The sequence below is a fragment of the Pinus tabuliformis genome, chromosome 6 (genome assembly GCF_031772625.1).
Source record: "Pinus tabuliformis cultivar Carrire ecotype Pingquan chromosome 6, CPIR1, whole genome shotgun sequence".
Lineage (NCBI taxonomy): Eukaryota > Viridiplantae > Streptophyta > Pinopsida > Pinales > Pinaceae > Pinus > Pinus tabuliformis.
In genome coordinates this window covers 1106458120-1106481888 of record NC_142292.1, presented here as the reverse complement: position 1 = coordinate 1106481888, position 23769 = coordinate 1106458120, and positions in this window count along the sequence as shown.

Below are 23769 nucleotides of genomic sequence, written 5' to 3'. Positions count from 1 at the left end.
CACGATGACCTTGTCTTAGTTAACAAGAAAAGAGAGATAAATTTCAAGGCTTTAAAATATACTTAGGGAAAACTCACAATTTGATCTAGAAAAGACTAATAGGATGTTATAAGATTGTGGACAAAAATTTTTTAAGATGCATAAATAAACTGGTGCTCTTTCATGTTTTAAGAGTCAAGAAAGAAGCAAATATGACTCTATCACTTTCGATTGGAAACGAGCTCGAAATTAGAAGTGCTCGAACGATATTTTAAGTTTAATGAGTCGAAAAGATCCAATGAATACTCCGAATGATCTAGGTAAAAAGGATTACCCGGCAAGCGTGAACTGCAGAATACCTCCCGGTGAACCAAGAAGTACGGGTAGGCAATCTCCCTGAATGTTATGTTTGATGTATCATGTTTGCAAGGTGGCGCACTCAGATTCCTATGGATAAAGGATTTCAGCCTAGAGGGGTCTCCCGTTATATACTTGACAGTAAGGGGAGCACAAGTTTGTGCTAGCACTGTCTAATGAAGAAGCTAATGACAACTACTAGGTTTAAAGACGTCGGAACACGTCTCTAGCCTAGACCTTCTAGATGTGATTGTTATATTTCAAATGTGCCTTAGGTTAATTGAGTTCATTTTAAAGTTTATCTTGAATTATGTCTCAGTTTTCAGGTCTTAGCGATGTGACTCCAAAAGCCCTAAATGCAGCTAAATGAGATAAGACCCTTTCAATTCAATGAATTGTCTACACTAGAGTGGGTAGAAACACAATCAAATGCAAACAACCAAGCAACTGAAAGAAAACTAATTTTTCACTACTTCGCTTTTCGAGAAAATAAACTAATGAAAAAATCATTCCAATTCCTAATTTCCTAACAAGTACACTCCAACATTCCTTTCAAAATTAAAGAGAAATATTTTTATTTTTAAATTCCAATGCAATCCTAGTCTTCAATGAGGCTAACTACCGTAACATACTGATGCAGCAAACTAGAATTTTGTACTTTTCATGAAATGACAAAATTAATTTCTCATAAAACACTTCAATGAAAAAATTTCGAGAATGTTGATTCTCAAGAAAAAGAAAAACATGAAAAGAGAATCTATTTCAAATTAATGACGTGATGACTTTAACAAAAACAATACAGGCAATGTGATCTATTCCACAAAAGAGACGTTTAGACAAGCAAACAAAACTACTCAAACTTGTGTAATGGAAATCAAAGCCATAGTAGGACCATAGATGAAATGCAAGGAGTAAATGCACCAACAATTTGACTCACCAAGTTCACAATCATCTGAATGGATGACAACCTAGACACCCTAGGACCACAAACCATCCAATGACCCAAGAAATCAATCGAAACAAAGGAAAATCAACAAGCAAATAAACCAAATGAAAAGTAGTGTTCTAGTCAGGGAGAAGATGGTCTAAACAGCTTACAAGGCATAAATCAATAGAGCAAGACACACTAGCCAAGATCTGGGGTGAACCCTAATCTTCACTTACGGACATCGGTGTGACTGCCTAATTGACAATAAGCGCCAGAAGGGGGTCGGCGTGACTATTTCTAAGCATATCGCGTTGATCGGCACTACTGTTAGTGCAATAAGTGCGCTGAGTGAGGATGCAAAGAAAAAAATAAAAAATTTCAAAAGTTGGGAGCAGACTTGCTACTATGAATTTCAAACCCAAAGTAGCAAGCAGAGAAAAGCAGAAAAAACTAAAGGGAAATGGTGAAACTAGAAAAGTTCACACAAAACCATGAAATTCCAAGCAAACAAATGCAAGGATTGGTTCCCCAGTGGAGTCGCCAATTTGTGGTGAAGTAAAATTCTAATTGTGGACACAAACAATTCCTCTAGCCCGATAGCGGGTCTAGCCACTAACAATACATTCTATGGAATATTTCCTTAGGTTAGAACCAATTAAGAGGGCCTACCTCTTAGTACGCTTATCCAATTTGGTGATGGCATTTCTTACTTGCTCCAGCTATCTCTCGTTTCCTTCCTCGAACACCTAAAACAAGTAAACAACAACTGTGATAATAGAAAAATTGTAATTCAACCTACTTAACAAGTCAAGAAGCATTAATCCATAAACATGCGAGATGATAGATTATGTAGGAAATCAATCGATAGTTGCATATATACTAAATCAAGAAGAGATTACAACTGTTGTCCTGATGTTGTTGTTCTCCTCCGACAAATCCAGGTTCCCACACACTTTCGTTATCATTCCATGATGGCCTCAATGATAATAGTTTTAAGGCTCTTCCCTTTAGTCTTCACACTAAACCAAATTCACACTCTTCCCTCACACACAACTAGAGAGCTACAACTATGAATAACTTGTTGATTACTCCAAACTTAATTAGCACTATCAGACCAACATTAACACTAGCTTGTGCTTGGGAAAAAGGGAGGTTTATATAGCATGAATTGAGGGGAGATGGTTCCTCTTCTCATGAGAGAAGGTCTTATCTCTTGAGGTAGTTCCATTCTAATAGGGGAAAGGAGCCCAAACTGACATCCTCGACTCCATCCTACCCAACCATTTACCAGACTTCCATTACGAAGCTTCTAGAGTTGGAAGCTTCAGATCCTTATTTAAAAAACTTTCGAAAAGAGGATTGGCATGACTAGAACAAGGCTCAGTCACTCCAGTCGGCACTAGGGACAGTTATAATCCTTGCATATCGGCAAAGGAGGACAAAGGTCATTAGTTCCGGTCTTGTAAACTAGGAAAAACAAAAGATTTGTGGGAAATGATGCAAAAGGGAATTGTTCTACTCATGAAGAGGGACACAATGGGAGTTTCTTCATAAAGGGGAAGCATGTAGGGTTCACTGTAGAGGTCCTCCAGGATCATGAAACAGGGAGAACATGGATAGTGACAAAATTTTGTGTAACAGTCACTATAGCATGACCCCATTGATAAATTTTTGTTTGAGCCTAGTGAAAAAATCAACTGACATGATTTAAACAAACGGAAAGAACAAATGACTACTATCTTCCAATGTAGGTGCTTGTTGGAAGTAGTGACCAAGAAAATTTTCAAGCAACCATGTGAAAAATATTTGAAGTACTAGAAAATTGTATGCTCATGGACCTAGATGAGAAAGGAAAATTGAGAACCCCACATGCATATAAATATGCCAATCATTGATGTTATTCAATGTGGAAAAAACTATGGAGAAATGCATGAAATTCAAACGAAGATATTATCTTCTATCTAATAAATATGTTATTCCAATGTAAACGGAGGCAAATGAGTTAATTTTTTATCATCTATTGAGGTTGAAAATCATTATGGGAATTTTGAGGTAAAAAATGGGCCTAAAAAAATGTACTAACAAAATAAACTTTAAAAGAACCAACAAAATTCAAGATGATGATTTCATCCTATGGGTAAATATTTTAGGAGGGAAAAGAAGAAAACTACTTTTTTAATTTTATTTCAGCTTATCTCCTTGTATGTTTAATCAAATGTCAAGTGTGGGCACTTATTGGATTAACTTATGCATCCAACGGGCACCCTTCGCATACTTTTGAGTAGATCCACACTGATAAAAAAAGATGAAAATAGATGAAAAGAATGTGGAGTGGTTACTCGCTAGAGGCATAATTCAATTCCTCATCTAACAGGTGTATGCACTTGACATTTGAGTAACCTATAAGGAGATAAGATGAAAATATAATAAAAGATGTATTCATTGACAAAACATTTGAGAAGTTATCAAGTTAGTTGTTGTAAAAAGAAATGTGAGAGAGTTAGTTTGTTAGAAACAACATAACTTTTGAGTTTTTTTTTGCTACAAAGTATAAAGGAAAGTAAAATCAAGGATGGAAAAAACAAGATTGAAAAGGAACTTTATACAATTTCACATTTTGGTAAATGTAAAAGTAGAACTAAAAATTCAGAATCTTATCCTTGTGAAAAGTAGGTCCTTTGAATGGTTAAACATAGAAAAGGAAATATAATTTGGAACATGGTATGTCAATTAAGAAGAATGTGTACACTTGTTGATGAAATTCCATATAGGTTTCCCTAAAAATGAAATTTTCGATGAATTTACAATTGGATAGGTTTGATAATGTTATAATGGTAGAATCTGTTATGCTCTTAACCTGCAAAGTAATACCCGAACACAGAATATGCGAAGAAAAGATACCCAGAACACAGAATATGCGAAGAAAAGATACCCAAAACACAGAATAGCAATGATTTTATTATTCAGAGAGAAATGTTCACAGGCCTCTTCGAGGGGGCAACCTCCAATAGAGCAGAGCTCGATTACAAAAACAAGACACGATACTCCTCGCAGGGAGTCTCTATCATTTATATATGACTCATACATGCAATACCACGGGCCAATACCGTGGGTTTTATTAATACCATCTATCTAATACTACCGCCCATTTACCATCTATGTAATACTACCGTCCATTTGCAACTAACTGTGGTCCCGTCATTAATTGTGGGTTAACCACTTACAAATATTAATATGGCCTTTATTGACTCTTGACTATGACGTGATCCCATGACATAAATAAGGGGGTTAGGGTGGGACCCTAACATGCCCTCCCCCTTAATACTAGCCTTGTCCTCAAGGCTGAAGCTGCGGAAACTGCTGAAGAATAGTGGTTGGTTCCCAAGTTGCATCTTCCGGAGAGGTGTCTTTCCATTTGACGAGGACCTCCTTAATCATGCGGCCGCGCAGGTGCTTGTCTCGTGTGTCTAGAACCTGTTCAGGTTGAAGCCGGATTGACCCTTCTTTGTCCAATTCAGGTAGACTGGTTTGAACTCGGCAATTGTTCCCAATCACTTTCTTGAGGCACTATACATGGAAAACTGGGTGGATTTTTGTTGTAGGTGGCAAAGCCAACTTGTAAGCCACTTCTCCAATGCGCTGAAGTACTTGGTATGGTCCGTAGAATTTTGGAGAGAGCTTTTGACAACCCTTGTCTTTGAGTGATGTTTGCTTATATGGTTGCAGCCTCAAAAAGACCTGATCCCCTTCTTGAAATTGGCGCTCTGAGCGATGTTGGTCGGCCTGTTGCTTCATACGGTTCTGAGCTTGATGAAGATTCTCGCGCAGATGGGCGAGCATGGTTGCGCGGTGCTGTAGGAGTTTATCCACGGCTTGTACTTTGGAGCACCCCTTGAGATAAGAAGTAGGGGAAGGTGGAAGTTGACCATAGACTGCTTCATAGGGAGTCATTTTGGTGGTGGCATGATAGTTGGTGTTATACCACCATTCAGCCAGAGGTAACCACTGTACCCAAAGGTGTTGCTTTTCTGAAGTAAAACACCTAAGGTAGGTTTCTAGAAATTTGTTGACGGCTTCGTTTTGACCATCTGTTTGCGAATGATATGAAGTACTGAGTTTGAGTTGAGTGCCTTGTATTCTGAAGAGTTCCTGCCAAAAATTACTGGTGAAGATCGGGTCGCGGTCGAACACAATAGAAGTGGGCATGCCATGCAATTTGAAGATCTGATCCATGAAAGTTTGAGCAACCAAAGTTGGTGTAAACGGTTGGGGTAGGGTGCAGAAATGAGCATACTTCGATAGTCGGTCCACAACCACCATGATGACTGACTTGTTCCCAGACTTTCGAAGACCTGTAATGAAATCCATGGAGACCTCCGTCCAAATTGACGCTGGAATGGGCAATGGTTGTAATGTGCCTGGTGTGTTGACGGTTTCCCCTTTGTGGCGTTGACAGACGTCACATTCTGCTACGAAAGTAAGGATGTCCTGATTCATGCCGGTCCAAAAAAATGATCTTCTGGTGCGAGCATACGTCTTCTGAAAGCCCGAATGTCCTGCGATGGGAGATGAGTGCAATTCTGCCAAAATGCGACTTTTGAGGGTGGATGTTGGTGATATTACGACTCTGTCCTTGTAGCGAAGAATATCATTTTGCCACGAGTAGCCCTTGCTGGAATTAGGATCTACCTGCAATTGAGAAATGAGTTGGGAGAGCCCGGGATGTGAAAACCATTCCCTGCGAGCCTCTTCAATCCAGTCTGGAATGGGGAGGGAAATTGCGAGCAAAGTACTTTCCTCCTCAAATTGGCGCGACAATGCATCTGCTACACTGTTGTCTTTCCCTTTCTTGTAAATGATCTCATAATCATATCCCATCATTTTGGCTAACCATTTATTTTGTTGTGGGGAAGATAGGCATTGCTCCAAAAAATATTTAAGACTGTGATGATCTGTGCGGATTTGGAAACGTCGCCCCAACAAGTAAGGTCGTCAGGTCTCGACTGCATGTAAGATGGCCATCATTTCCTTCTCGTAGGTAGACTGGCCCAGATTCCTCACACTTAGTTGTTGGTTGGTGAAGGCCAATGGTCGCCCTTCCTGCATTAAGACCGCTCTAATACCTGTACCTGAAGCATCACATTCAATGACAAAGGATTTGGTGAAGTGAGGTAGTGCTAAGACGGGAGTGGAACACATGGCGGTTTTGAGAGCGGTAAATGCCTGTTGTGCTTCCTCGTTCCAGAAGAAGGAATTTTTCTTTAGGAGTTGAGTTAGGGGCTTCGCTATGCGGCCATAGTTGCGGAAAAATTTACGATAATAGCCTGTGAGACCCAAAAATCCTCTCAAGCTTTTCAAGGTCTTAGGTTGAGGCCATTCTTGCATTGCCTGGATCTTTTTGGGGTCCACCTTGACACCTTCACGCCCCACAATGTGGCCCAAATACTCAACTTCTTCCATGCCAAACGAACACTTAGACATCTTGACAAATAATTTATGCGTGCGGAGCAGTTGCAAGAGTAGATCTACATGCTGAAGATGTGCCGCCCAAGTTCCACTATAGATGAGGATGTCATCGAAGAAGACAAGGACAAATTTTCTGAGATATGGTTTGAGGAGGTGGTTCATAAGGCTCTGAAAAGTAGAGGGGGCATTACAGAGACCAAATGGCATGACCAGGAACTCATAATGGCCTTCATGAGTTCTGAAAGCCGTCTTGGGAATGTCGACTTCCTTCATGCGAATTTGGTGGTAGCCTGAGCGAAGATCCAACTTAGTGAATAATTGAGCCCCATTGAGTTCGTCCAGCAAATCGTCAACCACCGGGATAGGAAATTTATCTTTGACTGTCAACTTATTGAGGGCCCTGAAGTCGGGTCACATTCGCCACTCCCCATCTTTCTTGAGGACCATGACCACTGGGGATGAATAAGGACTAATGCTGGGACGAATGACACCTACTTCCAACAATTCCTTGATGATTTTTTCTATTTCATTCTTTTGGGTGAACGGATATCCTTATGGCCGCACATTTGGGGGTTGGGCCCCTGGAACCAATGTGATGCTATGATCATGTTCCCCTCGAGAGGGTGGAAGCTCATGAGGCTTGTCAAAGACCGTCTGATGTTTATTTAAAATCTGTTGCATCTCAGGATGAATTGGCAGAGACATGGTGTCGACTACCTGGATGGCATTAAATTGAGCTACCACTCCATGATGGCCCTTTTTTAACAATTTTTCCATCCTATGCGAGCTGATGATAGAGGGGGATCCCGCTTGTAGTCCACGGAGGGTATGTGTGGAGTTGTTCTGCTTAAAACTCATATATAACTCCTGGAAATCCATTGTGATTGGCCCAAGAGTGCGGAGCCATTCCGCGCCTAGGACAATGTCGCAACCCCCCATGTGTATTGCAAACATGTGGGTTTTCAATTGATAATCCCCCATTTGAAGTTTGACATTTTCATAGTGACCTTCACATTTCATTGTGCCCCCATCTGTAATCTGGACTTGGAAGTTAGAAACTGCCCGGACATAACAATGTGCTGCTTCAGCGATCTTTTGATGGATGAAATTATGGGTACTTCCACTATCAATCAAGACTACTACTGGGCGATGTTTAAGAAAACCCCTGATTTTGAGAGTTTGAGGGGAAGAAATTCCTGCCAATGCATTTAGCGAAATAATTGGTTCATCATATACAATCTCCTTTTGGTTATCTTCTTCGATCGCCTCCGGTTCCTCAAGTGGTGGATCTTCCTCGGTGGAGCTGTAGTCAGTGGCATCTATTTGAAAAATCTTGGGCTCTTTGCATTTATGACCCGGGGAATATTTTTCATCACAGTAGTAACATAGTCCTTGCTTCCTTCTTTCAGCCATTTCCACAGGTGACACCTTTTGAATCTTAAGTGTCTGAGTCGTGTTGGGAGCCTGTGAGGGACGACCTTTAGCGGGGAAGTTGGGGTGGCTGGATTGGGCTGTTAATGCACGTTCCACCTTACGAGCTACCTGGAAAGCCTCTGTCCATGTGGGAGGGTGGTGGAGTAGAACCTGAGCTTTGATGGCTTCTTTAAGACCGCTGATAAAGCATTCCATGTAGAACTCATCTGTGAGACCCTTAGTGCGGAAGGCTAAGGCTTCAAAAGCAGTAATATATTCCTCCACTGTACCCATCTGTCTGAGCTTAGTGAGACGCCCCAAAAAAGAGTCTTCCTGTTCAAAGCGATTTCGAAGAGCTTTCGCAAATTGGGCCCAATTCTGAAAATGTCCATTGCAACGCTGATGCCATTCCTTCCATTGCCATCGTTCATTGTCCAAGTACATGGTGCCCACCATAAGCTTAGTCCCCTCATCTATGATATGATTCAATTGGAAATACTGCTCCATTTGTGCTAGCCATGCGGACGTGTGAGAACCGTCAAATTTATGCATATCCAACTTGGGAGGTCGCTGACTGGGTGGTGGATGGGTGTGCCAGACATGAGGAGAGTGGCTAGACTCACCCTCATGGTATTCATGGCCATTATACGCCTCCTCGTGGGCTGGCTCCTTGCCCTTCGAGAGTGCATCATGTATCTGGAGACTTATTCCTTTAAGCTCAAGTTGGATATCCTTCACCGCAGTTTGGAGGGAGTTCACATGGTCTTAAATTTTGTCTATCCTTTCATTGGCCATCGCTTCAGCGCGAGTTTCTACCATACACCAACCTGATGAAAAATTGGGACCGCCTAAAAAAATTTTACTAAGAAATTGAATGGTACCACCGTGCTCAGCTCATCGTCCTGATTCTGATGGGCTAGATCACCAATAAGCGCCCCGGAAGATCTCAGACTCGTTTTTTTTTTTGGAAAACTCTTAATGGAGTTTTACTCCTTCCTGATCAATACTGCAGTTGCCAAATCCTCAAAATGTCAATGCCGCCAAAATTCCTGCGAAAAGTATATCCAGGTACAGGAATCCTTCACAACTACTCTGATCTAGTGGATCTGAGAGATCTGAATGGTGGAACAACTGCTGCTGTTGATCCGATGGAGCTGCGGGACTGATGTCTGCTGTTGTTGCACTTTGTGATCTGGAATAGATGATGTCTGATCCCCCGATAGAAAGGGAACTATGGTCTTGAGGAGTGTCAGGTGCTACAGATCGCAACATACATAAGGGTCTGACAGTAGTACTCGGCCCAATGTTTCAGGGCTCTAACCAAGGAGGGTCGACCGTACCCTTAGCCGTACAGACTGACTACCCTATCGTACGAGCGAGTAATATCTCTGAGTGCTGTTCTCGGTGTACTGTAGCCACAAGATGGCCGAAGGTTTATCTATGGCGAGGTTTCAAGGGAGCTAGGGGGCTTCCTATATACCCAGAGGGTACGTGGAAGACAGTCCGTGCGCGGTTCTGTCTAATGCGCTACTACTCGAATGGGTACCCACAGGGGTTACAAGGGAGTCCAATAGACATGACCACCTCTTGTATTTCTTGCGTGCATGCCTCCCCAAATCCGTAGGTTTATGCGCTTAACGACAGATCCCGTGGTTTAAAGACGTCAAAACACGTCTCTAGCCAAAAAAAAATTGCTAAAAATTAGAGATCCCACCGAGCCCTGGAAAGTGCTCTGATACCAATTGTTATGCTCTTAACCTGCAAAGTAATACCCAAACACAGAATATGCGAAGAAAAGATACCTAGAACACAGAATATGCGAAGAAAAGATACCCAGAACACAGAATAGCAATGATTTTATTATTCAGAGAGAAATGTTCACAGGCCTCTTCGAGGGGGCAACCTCCAATAGAGCAGAGCTCGATTACAAAAACAAGACATGATACTCCTCGCAGGGAGTCTCTATCCTTTATATATGACTCATACATGCAATACCACGGGCCAATACCATGGGTTTTATTAATACCATCTATCTAATACTACCGCCCATTTGCAACTAATTGTGGTCCCGTCATTAATTGTGGGTTAACCACTTACAAATATTAATATGGGCTTTATTGACTCTTGACTATGACGTGATCCCATGACATAAATAAGGGGGTTAGGGTGGGACCCTAACAGAATCAGGGTTCTATCCATTGTGATTATGGTTTTCCTAGTCATGTATGCATTCCCTCCTATGCTTTTATTTGGCCTCTCTTTCTTCTCCATGGTTAGTTTTCTCAACTGGCTCTTTTGGGATTTTGGTTTAGTGTGGTTCTTTCCTCCCCAATGGTTTTGTTCCAAGAATGGAAGAGCATATCACCATTTCCTTGATGCCTCTCTCCTTTATTTCATCTATTTATCACTAGGAATCCCATCTTGCTGACTTTGGGAAGTGTAGGTGAGAAGACTTGCACAAATATTGTTCTCTAATTTCTAATATGACCAATGATTGTAGATATGGTTCTCTTCCTCCTAATAAATGGTACAAATGAGAGAAGGCAGAGGAAAACTTTCCTCACCCATTCAATAGAATATTTTGGGGACTAAAATCCTCCAAAAATGGGGAATTTTGATCTAGATCAGATCATTATATTGTTTTTCATCCATCTTGATTCTTTCAGAGTGGAAAAAGTGGAGGAATCACTTCAGAGGACCATTTTTTCTAGTGAGACCCAGTTTGGAAAACTAGGGTCTAAAACCTCTTGACAATAGTTTGAGGAATCAAATGGTGCTTTTTGGGGGTAAAACATTTCCACTTTGTGGTATTATACATACAAATACCTTCTAATTGCACAAGAATCACCTCAATTGGAGTTCATATGAAAAAGTTATACAACTCAGAAATTGACCTTCCTGTTTTGACCACCATAATTCGAGAGGATGCCACGTTAGACCCCATCATTCATTGAAAAGGGCCTAGCCACATGATTATGATTTAGAACACTAGAAGATTCAATATTATAACTCTAGTTAAGATTTGCAGAATTCAAGCCTAACTACTAGTAGGCTATTGGGTTGTGTTATAACCATGCCATTAGGAGGAAAAGGGGTTCCATTCTATTAGAGTGCATTTTGTTCCATAGATTAGAAAAGTACCCAAGGGATGATAGTCAGAGAGAAAACATAGAGAATTTGTACATATAACATCCCATGGTTGCAAGCCTCATTTCATTGTAACTACATCCATCTTCCAATTAGAGAAAGAGAGCAAAGAAACTTTACCTTCCAGCTATATTTTCTTCTTAAAGGGTTTCTCGGGTATATATTGTGTTCTTATTGTTTTGAGTGATTGTATTTTTGTATATTTTTCATTTTCCACATTTTACATATTGCATGCAGGAAACTATAACTTAATAAATCCCAAAGTTTAAGGAAAAATTATCTGCATAGAATAGATTTTGGGTTTTTAAGTATAATTGTATGATATATATTATAATGAACTATCCAGTGGAACATCCATGGTAGTGTTAGGAAAAATATGAGAGCGGGGAGGGTGAATAATCAGTTTTAACTCACTTTAAATTTTAATTTCACATTCAGAATTGTATACGTTATTGTTCTTCATGCAAACCACGTGTGTACGCGACTCTAGTGAGTGCAAAACACATATATATAGTTTACTTATTTTTTCATATCTTTCATCAGTGAGTTAACTTTAACCAATTCATTAACCATCACGAATACATTAAAAAATAGATAAATCATAGCACATAAGCAACACATAGAATACCAGGATTTTAGGTGGAAACCCAATGTGGGAGAAAACAATCGTTGTCGTCATCTTTGTCTCCTTTCTTATTATATAAATAAAATATTCATTACATCTTGTACTAGTTCAGACTCTTACCAGCATGCAGGCACCCACCTGCAGGAGGCTACAACTTCCACTCATTCTCCAAAACCCACTGGAAGGGAGCTACAACCCCTTAATCTCTTTTACTGGATCCTACTGCAAGGAAGCTCCTATCCCCTCACTAAAAGATGCAACCCTGAATACCTTGTGGACCATGTTTCAAAATGTTTCACACTAGATCCACTTGTCAAACAATCATCAAACAACTTGTAGGCCACCTTTCATCAAATTTTCACACTAGACCTACACCCGACATTATGCTCAATACCAAACTAAATACTAAATCTGAAATATAATTACTAAATCATTGTAACATCATCTCACTGAATACTAAAGCAAACCGATTACTGAATTGAATCTCAACTAACCATTGCAACCAGATCAAATCAATGCACAACCATGTAGAAATTATGGTATAGTGTTATTGAAATATTTGGGCACTGCAACCCCGATAAAAAATGTCCATAAACCAAGGGCTTCTAAACCCCTAAAAGTGTTGTTTCATACCCTAAAGGAACAAGGTCAGTTGATTACATCATTTCCCAGAAGTTCTCCCTGAAAAACTGCTCAGAACTGGTCAAAACTGGACCATACATACTGCTCCATGCTAAGGGTGCGATGCATCTCACCTATTACACACTAGGGGTGTGATGCATATTGGGAATCCCTTCTGTAGGGTGCAATGTGCAAGAGCAGACAAATGGCAGAAGCAGTTTGCTAGGTGGAAACTCGAAGAATCTTCTAGAAACTGCTCATATGACACTTAGCTCTCTGAATTCGCCCAGGGATGAGTAAGAGATCATGAAATCTCCAATTGGAACCAAGAACTATGAGTGAAATGACACTAATCAAAATCCCAGAAGTTGACTCACTCTCTTGCAAAAATCTATATATGGATCCCTCATCCTAGAGATCTAGAAGCTGGAATTTTGTAATCTGTAAGGAAGTGTTGTTGGTTTCTCTTTGAAGACATTGTTGGGTGATCTTGCTTTGTATGAGGTGAAGAGGGCTTTCATGCTGGGAGGATGATGCTGGATCAGACAGCTTGGTTGTAATCCTCTCTTCTACTACTTCTATCAATAAATCTATTTGAGTTTTCCTCCATATGCTTGTATATCTCTGAATCTTGTATTTGTATATTCATTTATATGGTTAATGTACATTTGATCCTACATTGTTTATGGTTATAGATCTCTATGCTTTGATGGTATTTTTCTGCTTTGACTCTACATGTGTTCTTTGAAGTGGGACAAGTGAGGAAGGAGTGGTGAAAGCTCTATCAAAGGAGAGAGGAAACAAGCAAGGAGACTAGCGAAAGATTGAAATTGGTACTCTCTGCTTCTCTCTCATCTATCCCTCATAAAGGAAAACACAAGTAACATTAGTTTGTTTGTTTCTAAGATAGCTACTTGTCTTAGTGGCACTAGCAGCTCTGAATGGACACTAGTTTTCCCAATAACGAAATGGTGACTCCACTGGGGAGCGAATAGTTTGTTTTTTTTGCTACTGTTGTTTTCTTTATAAACCACAGACGGAGCCTGAAGTTAAGCGAGCTAGCCTTCGAACTGATTTTGCTATGAAACTGCAAAGTAGATCAACGCTGCTTCAGTCAATCTCTGAGTTCGTTTATGAACTGAACATCTAACTTGCAAACATCCTAAGTGCCCTGGTGGTAGCTCAAATAACCTCATTAGATCAGCCCCTATACTTTGTGTTTACTGTCTATCATTAGCTAAGCCTAAACACCTGAACTTAGCTGCAAACTGTGAGTGAAAACCAAGCTCAATCTCGTCCCTAGACCATTGCATTGTCTCTTCTTTGCAATCTGGATGCATCACACCTCCCGTGTGTTGCAGGTGAGATGCATCCCTGTGTTACAGGTGCGATGATTGAATGAGACTGTTTCTGCCTCCAGATTTTGTTTTTTTCTTCATTGTCTTCAGCTTTATTCAGTAGTTTTTCTGTCTATGATTAGTATATCACTGTTGAAACCATCTTCCTTTGCATTATTTCAGCCTCCATCAGAAGGAATTGTGAATTTTTTTTAATGTATTTTTCATCATTTACAGTTCTCCTTTGCAAATAGTAGCTTAATCTAACTGTCGTTTTTTGATTTGAAAGTGTCGCAAGTGTCATTTTCAGTCAAGAAAAAGAGTGTCGTAAAATCTTCCTCTTTTAGATAGTTGATTACACTTTTGCCATTGTATTTGATTTGAATTAATAGTATTTCAAGTGCCGAAAGCAATTTTAAATTTGAAATCGCAAAGTGTCGTCTTAGCCTTCATTTCGTTCTTTGAAGAGAAAATTGTTAGTACTGTCGCTTTGAAAGAAAATAATTCAACTCTGTACTTAGTTTTCTTTTTGTCATTCTCACATCATGGAAACTGAAAAACAATACATGCATGTGCATTTGCATTTAGACTGCATGCTGAAATTGATTTAGAAAAAGTGCATTTAGTGTGTGCTCTCTGCTCTATGTTGAAAGAATTTCATCTCTCTTTCCTTAGTAGCTAGGATTTTCATTGCAAAAAGAAAGTAAACGAATGTTTATCATCTTAGATTGCACATTTAGGAATTGTATATCTACGTCACACAGTGAACCTTAAAGGAAAACTTCTTAAGAAAGATCAACTATAAAATAAACCTCAATGAACATAAAAACTCTTTGGAACCTAACGCACAACATTTAGAAGTCTAGGCTAGAGACGTATTCCGGCATCATAAAGCCTGGTAACTATCACTTTCATCGTAGGCTGGGTGATTCCTCCTCTTTGAAATGACAAGTGCCAGTACGGACTTGTTCTCCCACGTACCGTCGAGTATATATTGGGAGACCACAATAGGCTACATCCTTTATCCTTAGGAAGTCGTGTCTGCTGCCCTATCAATCGCAATGCATTGAACACAACATTCGGGAAGATTGACTGTCATGCCGTAAAAATTATTCTGTAGTTTTGAGATTGGTTTGGTAATCCCTCTATCTAGATTTCCAGAGAAGTCACTTTCATTCCTTTTCAACCTCCTTAAAAGAAAAGGTCCATCTGAGCACTTGTCACTTTAGGCTCATTAAAAATCGAAGGCGACTAGAGTCATCTTCAGCTTTTTCTCGGCTCTTAAAAATTGAAAAAGCAAGCTGTGTCAAAGCTTCATAAAATTCATTTAATTCAGAATAACATTTTCCCCTTTTTATTTTGAGTTGATCAAATAATCCACAATCATGGAAGAAAGTCAATCAAAACCCCGTCATTCGCGGGGACTAACGAGTCAACCATCTTTGACTTCAGAAACGAAACCATTCCCGGCCAAGCGGTCTCGTTTAACTGGGTCAAAGTCTCTTGGTTTATTTGAAACTTGTGCTTAAACATCCCTAGAGACAACAGTTACTCCAACTATTTCTGGTATCCCTGCTTCTACAGAAGAAGTTCCACAGTTACAAGAGGACACTAGAACTGATGCTAATGTAATGGTAAGCACATCTATTCCTGAACTAGATCCATCTAGGATTGATTCGGAAGGTGTCACCCCTCCAAAATATGTCGCTACAGAGTGTGTACCTTCTTTGGTACCAAAAATATTTTACGAACCTGACGGTCTGCCTCTTCCACCTAGACTGATTTTGATAGAAGAGATTGTGAAGGATCTTCCATCCAGTACCCCATTACATTTTGAAACTGGGATCCACCTATATCCTTCTAATTCAGAAGTTAGTCACCATTCATCGCAAGTTCCTATAGAATCACTAGGAAGTCTTTTGGATAGACTCAATATGTCTGAACAACCATCGACATCTAGGACTATGTCATCCGATACAACAACAGCAGAACCTCCTGCCACTACTCCAACAATGTTTGCTAGTATACCATCTGTCCCAACTAGCTCTCAACCGCTAGATGAAGTTTGCCCAGAGACTGTTTCGATAGTATGGTTTGTTCCCTTTTGTTCTTCTGGAATAATATCTAGAATTTCTTGTGTTGAATCTCAGCAAATTGATCCTTCACGACAGTATCAATTTGGGCAATCCAGTCTACAAATACCAATGTTCTCTTTGAACACTGGATTGCCGCCATATGGGGGTAGTATTCCTTTTCATTGTTCCCTCTAGGAGAACAACCATATGAGAGTTCACAACAGAATTCAGGTCAAGCTGGAATTACATCCAGTGATTGGGTGCCAATACTACCTCAATGCAATGCAACCAAATCTACCTATGTCGAATATTCCCACTACACCGGCTATTGTGACGATGTCACAAGTACAAGTGTTTCCTATTGTATGTCAACCTCAAGTCTCTCAGGTCGTAATACAACAACCTCTTATCTCAATGACTCAACCACAATCATCGATTAGTGGCTCCTTAACTGAAGCGACTCAGGCTCAAATGGGTACTATCACCCCTCATCTTGGTCAAACATCCAGTATTGGACAACAGCAAATGGTCTCACAACCATGGCTGGTGCAATATCAACAACCGCAGTTCCAGCAAGCTTACCGAGGACCTAAGAAACAAAGCTTTGTGGGTAATGGACAGCCGTATATTCAAAACGGTCACCATCAATCATATCATAATGGTTATGCCCATCAACCTTATCAAAGTTATCAGCATCAAATACATTATGCTAGTATGCAAAGACCCACTGCTCAGGTGATCCCATCTTATCCTAGGTATGCTTCGCCAAACCTAAATCAGCAGTTGCCTTTCGTTGCAACTTTAGAATTACCAGATCTAAATCGGCTAACAAATGATCCAATTGCTTATGCCCCTTGGTGGCTAGCGATTCCTCATAAAATTCCGTCAGATATTCCTAAATTCAACGGAAATCCAGGTGAAGATCCATCAAATCATGTGATGACCTTTCATCTATGGTGTTCATCCAACACTCTCAATTATGATTCGATTAGGCTTCACTTTTTTCAGCGAATGTTAATTAGTCCGACAGCAAATTGGTACATCGAATTGCCTAGAACTTCATTCGGTAACTTCAGCACCTTGCCACCACCTTTTTAACCCATTTTCAGTTACCCATAAGGTACGAAACAGGAAAGGAACTTCTTACCAATTTTAAGTAGAGGACAGCCACTCACATATCTGATCATATTCATGAATGGCGATCTCATCGTTGAATGGTAAAAACATATGTTCCTGATCAGCTGCTAGCTGAATGGTTTATTAAGTCATTGTTACCTTCTATTACAGAAGATGTGGCTAAGGGGGGAGTTGTCATTGAAGAGAAAGTCATTGCTCGTGCGCAATATCTAGACTTGATATATACCCAATCTGGCACGCTCTATGACAAAATTCCTGATGCTCCTAGACTAGAATTTTTCATTCCTCCTCCTCCTAAATCAAATAAAGACTCTCATGCCGGCAATGGCGTGATAGGTACAACCAACATGAAAACCACAAAGGCTACATCTAAGAAAGCCCATATGGTTTCTAGTCAAAAAGCAAATGAAGAATTTCTTGCCTCAGAGGTTAATGTCGTGTCAATCGACAAAGGCAAAGAACCGAAGCAAACAAGGGGCAAGAAGAAAGGGAAAATCAAAAAGAAGAAACAGGATGATTCATCTCCTGAAAAATCTTCTGCAAACCCTTCTAGGAAAAAGAAACCTCCTTCACCATGTCACATATGTGATGAAGACCATTGGATGAGAAATTGTCGTATAAAGCTGAGATTAAGAAGTTCTTTAAGAGTTCAAAAACCTCAGCAGTTGTTGAATTGAGGCTTTTGTGATCCATAATATTTATAAGTAGGACTTCGGCGTAAATCACATAAAGAGAGACATTTGTCGACGCGTTTCGAACCAACTAGTGTGGTTCTTAACGGATCCGTTTCCAAACCTAGAAACCAATCTAGTTGCTAGCGATAATTCTTCCCCATCCCAAGTGCTTGTGTTGTCCATTTTGAAACAGCAAAACAATGCTTTGATATCGACAAGGAATAACGATTACGGGAATCCACAGCTGTCGAACAACAAGGCTACAAATCAACCTAGTAGTTCGACAACAACTTCAACCGAAGTTGTGCCACCCATAATTCCTGAGCTAACAATAAAGCCGCCATAGGGAGTAGTACACAAATCGACATTTAATCCTCATGCTCAAGCAGCACAAAATTATAATATAGTAGAGGATCTGGCCCAATCATCGTCTGCTATGTCGACACTTGAAGTATTGCAAAATTGCCCCTCCCAAAAGCAGGCTCTATTATCAGCAATAAGTGGGATTGACCAAACGGATTCCAATCTCATGGCCTTTAATCATAAAGGATATGAACCTTAGTTATCAGCACAACTCGCTTTCCTCATCCAAGTGAAAGTCCTCAACAAAATTGTTCATTGAACAATTATTGATGAGGGGGCATCTACCTGCATTATGTCAATGAGTTGCTGGAAAACTTTAGGATCACCACCCTTGTCAAGATCATCAACGACATTAAAATCATTCGATCGACGAACATACACCCCTTACAGGATTTTAAGTAACTTACAAGTTGAAGTGGGGGGGGAAACAGTAGAAATTGACGTCGAAGTTATCGATGGAAGCCTCGATTACAATATCCTACTAGGAAGGCCCTGGATTTATGCTATGGCTATTGTTGTATCAACTTACTTTAGAAATATTGCATTTCCTTTTCAAGGATGAATTACAATCGTTGATCAACAAACCTTTCTCCCCAACAGTTCACAAGTTACAGGAAGCATTCCAATGATCCATGGAAGCTCTCATTCACTTCAAAATGTCTGAGTAGGCTTACTAAAAGACCCTGCCTTGATGGGTACTTTTTCCCTACCACCTCCAACTAATCTGGAGGAAGTGGTAGAAGTAGGAACCTGCAATATGATATCTTCCATTCATAAGACTTCCGAACATTTTGTTAGCATGGATCATCAACAAGTATTGCCTCCAAGCCCAATAGAGATTTTGTAGCAATCACTTTTCTCAGCCTGGGTGGCAAACCCGAATCAACGTTGATTAAGTGTTTGGGTAGATAGGTCAAAGGAATATGGCACCTCTTTAAATCCTTGGTCACATGTACATTCTACAGACGAAGGAATTATTTAGTCGATGATGATAGGAGAGGCACCATGGGAAGATTACCACCATCGTTCCCATCTTCCGAATTACAACGAAGATTATTCCAGCGACCTTGATCATCCTTCAGTTTTTGATTTTCTATCAAATACTATAAATATGGTGGATTCCGAGTGAAATCTATCCAATATTGAAGAAACTATCACCATAAATATCTCGATAAAACCTAATGTTGTAGAGAATATTCATGTCGGCAAATCTTGTTCTTCATCAGAACTGGAAATATATTATGCTCTCTTTCACGAATTCAGAGATGTCTTTGCATGGTCATATGAAGAAACACCAGGAATTGACTCAAGCATAGTCGAACACGAAATCAAGATGTATTCAGATGTCAAACCGGTACAACAACGGCTTCGATAGGTGCACCCGAAGAAAGTCACTGCCATCAAGGCAGAAGTTGAAAAAATTTTACATGCTGGTTCCTCTAATTGATTGGGTATCGAATATTGTTCCTGTGATGAAAAAGCAAGGAACAATTAGAGTCTGCATTGATTACAGGGATGTAAATCAAGCTTGTCCAAAGGACAACTACTCTACACCCTTCATCGACCAGATAATTGATGAATGCGCCGAATGCGAAATATTTTCGTTTATGGATGGATTTTCTGGGTATAATCAAATAAATATCTGCCCACAGGACTAGTCGAAGACTGCATTTATATGTCCATGGGGCACATTCACGTACCGAAAACTACCTTTCAGTTTAAAGAATGCAGGGGCAACCTTTCAAAGGGCTATGAATTATGCCTTCCATGACATCAAGAACATCATTCAACCATATCTCGACGATCTTCCGACCCATTCACGAAAGTAGACTGATCATCCGCAGCATTTGAGAGCTATATTTCTACGTTGTCGTCACTACAAGATACGACTCAATCCACACAAGTGTGTGTTTTGTGTCGGTTCTGGTCGTTTACATGGCTTCATGGTTTCTAAGGATGGAATTCGACTCGACCCATGTAAGGTTTAGGCAATCATCGATATGCCTCCACCTTCAAATTTTCTTCAGATTCAGAAACTACAAGGGAAAGCAAACTTTCTGAGGAGGTTCATTCCACATTACGCCGAACTTGCTAAAGGTTATATGCGTCTTTTGAAAAAAGAAGTACCCTTCAACTGGGATTAGGTTGCGCAAGCTTCCTTTGATGCTCTAAATGAATCCCTAATAAAAGCATCATTAGTATGCTCCTAATTATCAAAAATACTTTAACCTATATCTAGCTGCAACAAATACAACCATCGCAATGGTTTTAGTTCAAGAAGAAAATGGAATCGAACATCCGATCTATTATTTAAGCCGAAAATTAAATGATACAAAAAGCAAGTACTCCTGTGTTGAAAATTTGGCTCCTGCAGCTGTTCAAGCAGTACAGAGATTTCGACACTATATCCTCTTTCGCAAAACTACCATTTTGTCAAATTGCAACCCCATGACTTACATTCTGTCGCGTCAGTTACTTGGGGGAAAGTATTCAAAATGGATAGCTATTTTTCAAGAGTTTGATCTGAAATTCGTAAAATCCAAATCAAAGAAATCTCTAGTTTTCGCAAAGTTACTATGTGACTTCCCATCATCATCCAACGATTCAACATCCAAAGCATTAATCATGGATGAATCTTTGTTTCTGATATCATCAAGCGATCAATGGTATGGAGATATAATCATCTATCTCCAAACCCAAACACACAGACCCAATACCTCTCGCTCAGAACAACAACGTACTCGATACCAAGCAAAAGACTACATGATCATCGGTGATACGCTTTACTATCGCGGTATTGATACAGTTATGTGAAGGTGCCTCACCCATGAGGAGGCCGAAAAAGTCCTGAATGATTGCCATTCAGGTGCATGTGGGGGGCCTCAATTTGGTTATGCTACGGCACAAAATATTTTACGAGCAAGTTACTTCTAGCCAACAATGTTCAAAGATTGCATAACCGCAGTCAAAAGTTGCCATGCTTGTCAAATCTTTGACCGCAAAACCAGAATACCACCCACACCTCTGCATCCAGTAGTTGTTGTTGGGCCATTCGCTAAATGGGGCATAGATTTCATGACATGTAACCCCACCTTGGCCGGAGGGCATGGGTATATCATAGTCGCAGTTGGCCATTTTAAGAAATGAGCCGAGGCGATGCCTACATTAAACAATAGTGGCGAAACGGCTGCTCTTTTCTTTTTCAATCATGTAGTCTCTAGGTTCGATGTTTGACAGGCTATAGTCATAGATCATGGATTGTATTTTTGCAATCACATGATGGTCGAATTGGCTGCCAAATTAGGATTGTCCCACGACAATTCTACTCCATATTATCCGCAAGCTAACAGACAAGTTGATGCCATCAACAAAGTCCTGAAGCGCATGCTACAAAGGATGATTGGAGTCCACAATGGATTTGGCGCCTAATCCTGTACTCAGCCTTGTGGGCATATAGAACCTCACTAAGAAATGCGACCGATTTTACACCCTTTCCGCCGGTGTATGGCCTGGAAGCTGTATTACCAATTCAGTGTGAGATTTCATCTCTCAAGCTCGCAATCGACCTTCTCCCCGGAAGTTCAGAGGAAGAGGCTCATTTCTTGGAACTAATCCAATTGGATGAAACCCATCATGATGCTGCCTTGGCTAACGAAGCTCATAAGAAGTGAGTTAAGGTGCAATTTGACAAAAAAGTCAAACACTGTGTCTTCTCAAAAGGTGACCTGGTCTTGCTTTACGATCAGGAATCCGATAAATTGGAAGCAGGTAAGTTCCAATCTTTGTGGATGGGTCCCTACATTGTTAAATGAGTGTTAGCAAAAGGAGATTATGAGCTAGTAGATTACGATGGGATTCCACTGGCGCACAACCCCGAAACGGATTGTACCTTAAGCATTACTATGCTTGACTAAGTGTAGTAATCTCTTTATATGCTTTTTTTGCATTTTTGTTTTCGTCAAGAGTGATTGTTTTGGTTAGGAAATCCACTTTTACATTTGTTGCAGATGTCAAACCTATTGGAATCATTTGTTGGATATGCCGACGGAGCTATTCGTAGTACTCGGAACCTATCTTCTGCGGCTTGGACCATTTTTTATCCAAGTGGCAAGTTAGTGAGTTTCAGAGGAGTATGTATTGGTCAGTCAATGAAAAACATCGCTGAGTATAGCGCGTTGATGGAACTTCTCTCTGATGCCATCACACGTGGCATACGCCGACTTATTGTCAAGCTAGACTCACAACTTGTCATCCTACAGCTTATTGGCATCTATTATGTTCAGAATCCAGCTATCTATCGTATGTTCCTAAGGGTCAAGACTTTGGAAAGATAGTTTGATTCTATTCAATATCAACACATTTCCAGAAACTTAAACACATTAACTGATTCATTAGCAAATTATGTGTTAGATAGACATTTGCAGCATTTATAAAACAAATCATTTTAATCAACATTTGCAACAGGATCATATAACTTAACCAAAATAAAGCTCCGAAAATCAAAAATATATATAACTGTTTATAGTTTGTCAAAATTTTCTGTGTCCAAGACAAAATTGGTCACATGATCTAAAAAACTAAAAAGTGCAAGGAAGCACCCTAGACTAATGGTGCTGGTGATAACAAGTCACCGCCTATGCAATCATACGTAAGAGCCTAGTCCATCAGCTTGGCATGCCAGTAGTATGGCGTTGTAATCTCAGAGGTAACTCGTCAGTCCTCATATCCTGAATACCAAGGGTGAGACCCTCGATCTAATCCTGCAATACTGCAAGGGTCTAAACTACGTCCAAATCGCGAAGAACAGCCCTCCCTACAACCTCTCCTACTGGAACGGCAACTTCTACCCTCGGGCGCACTGCTGGTCCCATTGGTCCAATATCTGCACAAATATATGGGTTTGATTAAATCTTGATATCATTTAAATGACACAAGAACATTATAAAAATAATAAACGGAGATATGGTCAGATATTTTTACCTATAACACCCCACTACTCGCCAGCCGGCAGCACCAAATCTGGGTCACCCCGGAAATCCATCCCAGCATACGGATAGTCGGCAAAGACCATCTCCTGATGGTCGAATGACTCAAAGAAGGCATCAGAGAATGAAATCTGGGACTGAACAGCATGTCTGGCCATAAGATCAACCCATCTCTGCATCCGTAGTTCCATCGGTACTGGCGGTCAGAGTGAAATGTATTGTGGCTGCATCAATGGGATCCTCTCCAAGACGAAAGCAGTCATAATAGAACCATAATCAAAGTTCTTGGATCTTCCATTCTTCACCTTGGTAAGTTGTTCTTTTATAACTGGAACTACTGCATCACACCAGTTGAATACCTTTGGTTCAAGGCATTCCAAAGCATACTGCATATAGGTCCTGTTGGCCAAATGAAGGGCCGTCCTACCAGCCAATCTAGCAAAGGTGAATAAAATAGTCCTCAAGGACCAATCAGTGACATCTCGGATACTGATCTTGCCATCCCTGCTCGGCTGAGATCCATATCTACAGAATTGGTGAATATAATCCCTCACGGATTCACCCCCATGGGCGAATCCTGATAGTGAGAGAGGGGCACCACGCCTCGATAAATCGGTCAAGAAGTAGATATTCTCAATTGTCAAAGGGATGGATTTACCTCG